This window comes from Crocuta crocuta, unplaced genomic scaffold, assembly GCF_008692635.1.
Source record: "Crocuta crocuta isolate KB4526 unplaced genomic scaffold, BGI_CrCroc_1.0 scaffold253, whole genome shotgun sequence".
Taxonomy (NCBI): Eukaryota; Metazoa; Chordata; class Mammalia; order Carnivora; family Hyaenidae; genus Crocuta; species Crocuta crocuta.
In genome coordinates, this window is record NW_027529451.1 from 2,314,953 (window position 1) to 2,322,006 (window position 7,054).

At 37.9% G+C, this 7,054-nt stretch overlaps 1 pseudogene; it reads right to left on the bottom strand.

Moving 5' to 3' along the window:
- Positions 1-5,979: 5,979 nt before the first annotated feature.
- On the bottom strand, positions 5,980-6,555 carry LOC144228794 (mitochondrial import inner membrane translocase subunit Tim9 pseudogene; annotated as a pseudogene).
- Positions 6,556-7,054: the final 499 nt, after the last annotated feature.

Here is a 7,054-nt window from a genome sequence, read left to right on the forward strand (position 1 = left end):
TTCGCGTGTTTGAGAGGAACGCGTACTCTGCTTTTATGTAGAATGTTCTAAATATATCAAGCCTGTCTGGTCTAATGTGTTGTTTAAGGCTGAAGTTTCCTTACTGATCTTCCGCTTTGAAGATCTGTCCATTGATATGAGGTATTAAAGTCCCTTACTGTTATTAGGTTGCTGTCATCTCCCTTAAGGTCAGTTAATATTTACTTTATGTATTTAGGTGTTCCTATGTTGGATGCATAAGTATTTAAAAATGTTCTACCCTTTTGTTGGATTGATCCCTTTATTATTACTCTTATTACAGTCTTGCTTTTAAAGCTTCTTTCATCTGGTAAAAGCATAGCTATCCTAAATTTCTTTTGGGTTTCATTTGCACGGAAGATTTTTTTTCATCCATTCCCTTGTTTTGTGTCCCTACATTTGAAGTGAGTCTCTTACAGGCAGCCTATAGAAGGGTTTTTTTTGTTTTTTTTTTTAAATGTCAGCACTGTATGTCTGCTGATTGGAGAATGTAGTCCATTTATGTTTCAAGAAATGATTAATAGGTATGTACTTATTACCATGTCGTTAATTGCTTTCTGGCTGTTTTGTGGTTCTTCTCTGTTGCTTTCTTTGTGGATTCTTACTGTGTGGCTTTAGGACTTAGAGTTATGGTTAAATTTTTTACTTTTGTGTATCTACAGCATGTTTTTGTTTATTGTGAAAGAGAGCACGCGAGCAAGTGAACATGCATGAGTGGGGGTGCAGAGAGAGAGAGAGTGCACATGTGCAAGAGAATCCCAACCAGGCTTCACACTTAGTGAAGGCCTCTATCTAATGCCTATGAGGTCATGACCTGAGCCAAACTCAAGAATCAGACGCTCAGCTGACTGAACCATCCAGGTACCCTGTGTGTCTATAGGGTTTTGCTTTGTGGTTGCTGTGAGGCTTACACAACTACTTGTATTAATAACAGTCTATTTTATGTTGAAAACTTTAGTTTGAACATAATCTAAAACACTACACATTTACCCCCTCTCCCACATTTCATGCTTTTGATATCAGACTGGAATAAGTGCCCCCATTCCTGGTAGGTATTGGATGAGACCATCCCTTCTAGAAACACATGGGCTGAAAATAAAAGCTATTTTGACCAAAGGAAACTAGAATATTATTATAGGATTAATTATGCAGACACAACCCTCAGATGCTTACCCTCCTGGTGTACTTTGGTTATATTTATATTTTCCTACCTTTACCTATACAACTGTCTTTATGGAGCCTCTAAAAAATAAAGCCATTTCTACTTTTTTTTTTTTTGCATTTTTCTATGAGTATGAAATATCTGGGAAATAGCATTGTTTATAAGCATTTCAAATCTGTTTGTATATAATCAGAAACTTTCCACATTTTGTGTTCTCCTGTCTTGAAAACTCTGGCTTTCAGAGTGTGTGTAAAAGCAGATGGCTTCATATACATGCTGAAGAATTGAAGTTCTGCAGCAAAAACAGAACAAAACAGAGCAAAACAAAAACAGAAACACAATGATGTGCCTTCCCTTCAGAAATACACATTAATACTTACTGCAGTAACTTACATGAAATCACAAAGCAAAAGGAGGCAACGAAAAGTACTTATGGGGTGGGATCTGTAAAACACAATGAATTTAACATTTGTGGTGTGTTTTTAGCTCATTCTTAATTTCTTATTACAGTGTGTTTTGTGAAGAGGTGTGAGAAATACTTAGTAATTTCCAGAAACTGAATCTTTTATGGGGAGAGAATATTATCTTTACAACTTGTAAAAGTGACTGTGAAATAAACTGAATTATTTTTCTCTTCAGAGTAGGAGGGCTGGTTGACATCTTCCCTCACTTATGTGTAAGCGATTTTTTTCCCGTCTAAACTACGCATAATGGGAAACTCCTTAATACGCTCTATCGATAATTCCAAAGTGAGATTAAAAAAAAATTCATCTACTGTTATGTTTAGACGTGGCCAGCAAAACGAGCCTGATTCCCATATGCTCCCTTTTGATGCGGTCTAAAATTTCTAAAAGCTGTTTATTCCTCTATACACTGTAAGTTATTCCAAGGACAGAGATATTTTCTCTTTGCGGTCATAGATGAAATAGATTTAGTGCTTTTAGGCTAAATGCACATGCATATGAACTGCAAAGCATTTCAAGAAGTCAGTGGACCAGTGCATCGAGTGGGAACAAACAGCAGATTATAAATGTTATAAATACAGGCCAGTCCCAGCCTCTTTGACTCCTCATAAGTAAATTTTGCCATACCTGCTGAATCCTCCCTCCACACTTCAAGTGACCCCAATAGATTATTCTTTAAGATTTTGCTTTTAACTCTTGTTACAGAAAAGCATTATACAAAATCATAGACTATGTTAATTTCTTTAATAATCTCCTGGTAAGATCTTCAGGCCTTTGGGTAGAAAATATTTGGTATGTGCTATTTGTTGACTGAATGAGTGGACAAGCGTTTGGAGTTGAGCAAGGGCAAATTCAGCCTGAGACAGAAGTCGCCTCCTTGTGGTTTGTAACAACCTATGGAAGTGCCAGTACTGGTGAGTAACATGTAGAATGCACTTTACTTGAAAATTTGCAGATGAAAGAAATGAAGCAGGAGTCCAGGATTAAGATACTTCATGGGTGTTTTTATTGGTACACATAAGTCTTTGTTAAACTAACTCATCTCTCAGGAAACCTCTCGGGGCATTAGAGTATGAAGAATGTTTCTCAACCTCAGTGGTATTGACCTCATAGACTGGCTAATTTTTTGTTGTGGGAGGTTGCCCCAAGGATGGTAGGAGGTTGAGCGGTTGCACACTAGCTGCCAGCAGCACCCTTCTTCCCCAGGTGTGATAACAGATAATGTCTTTGGACATTGACCAATTACTACCGGTGCAAAATGGTAGGGGAGGATCATCCCAGACTAGGAACCATTGGCTTGAAACATTCACAGATGCCACACGTATAGTTTCCAATCAGCTGTCATGACATCCTCTAATTAGAACACCAGTAGAATTCATTAGTTACTGTACAAGGCTGGGCTCAGAGGAAAGTGTGCTCAGGGTGCAGAATCATCTGACCACACACTTCAATGTGCTGGAAAGAAGACTTGCTGGAGGGTGGGAATTTTATTTAATTTTTTTAATGATACTCCCTCCAGGCCCATTCCATTGGGGTGACAAAAATGTAATCATGGGNCAAGAATTAAGGGTGGGTTCCAGCATCATTTGCCTATCCTGGGTGTCCTTCGAAATGTCCATTGTTCCATCTGGATCTTAGCCATTGGCCCTTGTTGGTCAGGGCTAAATCACTCCTGTCCCCATCCTCAAATCTCCTCAGAATCTGGCTGTTCTCTCCGCTGCTTCTGTGTTATTTTTAGACACAAGAAAGTTTTTCTGCTACTTTAACAGTATTGTGAGAGATGAGAAATTTTACAGACTGTCAAGCCAGTTGGGANTTGTCCCCCATCCTCAAATCTCCTCAGAATCTGGCTGTTCTCTCCACTACTTCTGTGTTATTTTTAGACACAAGAAAGTTTTTCTGCTACTTTAACAGTATTGTGAGAGNATTTTTGTTTTCCTAGAACCTTTTGGTTAACGATGGACTAGCACCATCGTCTATGTGATTTCCTTCCTTCCTTCCTTCCTTCCTTCCTTCCTTCCTTCCTTNCTGCTACTTTAACAGTATTGTGAGAGATGAGAAATTTTACAGACTGTCAAGCCAGTTGGGATGGTTGGAATAAAGGTGAATACGGTGGCTGGGGTGCCTGGGTGGCTTAGTCGGTTAAGCGTCCGACTTTTGCTTAGGTCATGATCTCGCGGTTNCTCTCTGGCAACACTGGGTTTTGGGTTATTTTCACTTTGACTTTGTAACTGTTTGCATAGCACATGCTTTCAGTAAGTTACTATTTCCACTCTCTCTTGAATGGTGCTTAGTTATCCTTAAATCAGTCCCCAATTTGTTGTTCTTCCTTTTCTGTCCCTTCCTTCCTCATATCTTCCCCCTTCGCCCTTTACTTTTGATATTCCTCCTCCTCCTCCTTCCCCTTCCTCTCCCCATCCCTGCTACCTTTTTAACATTTTGTCTATATCCTAAAGTACCTCTGTTAAAACTCATATTCCCCACCCTACCGTTCTAGATGGCACTTGCAAGTAATAAATATTGATGATGGCTAGCCAGACACTAGCAGTTTATTTATCTCGCTAGATCCCCTAGCTTCTCTGAGTTCTGAGAAGAACATCCATTTCAAAAGACCAAGGCAGAAGTTGCAAGATTTGTCTGAGCTAGCCTTAGAAGCCACACATCACTTTGACTGCATTATTTGGTTACAAATGAGTCATTCTACAAGACATAGGGAGTTCTCCATATCTTTCTGGGGAGTGGCAGAGTCACATTGCAGAAGACCTTGTGGGATGAGAGACATTATTGGTGTCATCCTTGGAAAATCCATTCTCCACATCCATGTTTGATTTCTGGTCCTCTTATTTACTAGTTGACTGTGTTTTTTTTCTTTTCCTTTCAGAGGCTAAGCACCAAAATCTCTATAATGAGAGTTAACTTCCATTATAACTAATTTCTCTTTTGACTATTAATAAAAAGTTCCTGTTTCCACAGAGACGCCACATAACCCGGGTTATGCTTTCCTAAAGTTTAAACAAGTCATTCATCATGTTGAAAAAGAAAAAAAAAAAGGAAAGGGAAGAAAAATTCTGCCATTTTGATGAATCTACTGTCAACAATTAATTCAAATATAAAATTTTAAAGGAATCTGAAGGTCAGGGTTCCCCTAGAGCATTGGCTTATCTGGAGTATTTTTCATACAGTATTCTAAGAAAGCAATACACCTAACTATCTTGACTTCAGCTATTTGATCAAATACCTTTGTGTTTAAAGATGAATGTCTAAAAAAAAAGAAAAGGAAAGATGAATATATATATGACAGGAGATAAGATAGAAACAGGAAGACAGCTTGTTAATACTGTGTCAACTCTTAATTCTTTTTCTTTTAAGGTAAAATGAAAAGCACTTTTAGGAACTACTATAAACTTAATGCCTCTGAATCAGAGCCAATCATTTCATTTTTATTTCTTTCTTTATTATTTATTTTGTTGGAGAAAGTGGAGGAGGGAGCAGAGGGAGAGAGTGAGAATCCCAAGCAGGCTCCATGTGCAGTGGAGATTGCACTCAATCTCACGACCCCAGTATCATGACTCAAGCCAAAATCAAGAGTTAGATGCTCAACCCACTGAGCTCCCCAGGTGCCTCCCCTCTTTTAATTATTATTTTTATTATTTTTTTAGAAGAGATGATAATCATCTCCTTCTTAAATGGAGGATCAAAAAGAATAGTCTTAACCCTTAATATGTAGGTAGGTTTAAAGTTTCAGAAGGTTTAGTTTTCAGTTTAACTGGATGGATGACATAATTACTAAAGCACAGATGGGTTGGAGTAGAACAACATATTATGCATGGAGCAGAGCAAATACAGTCAAATAATACTTCCTGCAGCTGTAGGACCTCATAGGTTGGATAATAACCCTTCTCATTCAGGCCTCTCACAAACTGGAATACTAGTTGTTGAACTTGTTATCATGGGCTAGAATCAAATATGTCAGTGGTTGGAAAGACAAGTCAGTTGAGAAAGATTATTTCAGAGAGTTGTCAAAAATTTCAGTATCATGACAACATGTTGCAAAGTCTTAAAGGATATGTCCTTTATCACAAATACTTTTCTCTTTGAAGCCTGTCGCTAATAATAGGCAATTGTTTTTGTTTTTTTTTTCAGTGATATTCCATTTATTTAGTAATAAAAAATTTTTTTCTATCTCATACATGATTGAACACATATTTTGCTTTAAAATTAACAGTCACAATTGAAGAAACAAAGGTTTATTTTTCTAATGAAGTTACCAAGCTGCTGAATCTTAAGGCCTCAACAAATGTTGCATCTTATTATTTTGATTGAACAATAAGACCTTCTATTTTGATTATTCCCGGTAAAAAGCAATTTTGTTTCTCCAGTTGTTTTCCATTTGCCAAACAGTCATGACAGGTTAACATGGTGGCTACTGCTTTCAGGGGACTCTGTCAGAGGACTCCTCTTTCTGTCACAACAGCTGCTGGCAATGTTTAATCTAAAGTCCGGCCATCAGGACTTCTCTATCGTGGTTGGCCGAGGAGTACTGCTTTGGCTGCCAGGGCTTCATTCTGCCGAATATGATATTCCTGAAATCTCATGGATATTCTCTGTGTCATTTTTAAATATTTCTGTAAGCAATGTTCTGTACAGGTGGTCTCTTCAGGTTTTACTTCTCTTGTTGTGAAGTCTTTAACGCAGTCCAAGAAACAGGTTTCTGTAAGTTTATTGTATGTTCCAAGAAATTCTTTAAACTGTTTTATCTGATCAGATTCTGGTATTTGTGCAGCCATATTCTTTTGCTATGTTTATTAGTCACCTTTTCTGATGCATGAGTTTTCTTTTTGTTCTGGAAAATTAGTTGTCCAACCTTTGCTTGAATGTCTCCAATGAAACCTGATTTCTTACTTAATCACAGGTTCTCACATCTGACACCAGTGCGAGGCTGGGGGCTGCGCTGCCAGTCCAATCTAGGGGCGGAGGGTCTGGGTCAGGGCGGGTGCCACAGTCGCTGGATGGAAGCAATAATAGGCAATTGTTAAGACATTGACTCCATTAACTTGTAAGCCTAGGACAGATAAGCAAATAACATTTATTTGAAAAGTTAAGATAATACTCCATTGCAGTTGACCTTTGAACAGGTCTGGTTTAACTGCATGGGTCCTCTTGTATAATACAATACATAATATATATAATTTAAATATATAATTTTCTTTTTTTTTTTTACAAATAGTTTATTGTCAAATTAGTTTCCACATGACACACAGTGCTCTTCCCCACAAGTGCCCTCCNGCACCGCCATCTTGCCCCCTCCCCCGTATATATAATTTTCAATTTTCTTGTTCTTGTGTTTCTTAATTTTTTCTAGCTTGGTTTGTAATACAAACAGAATACAATACAGAAAACATAATATGGG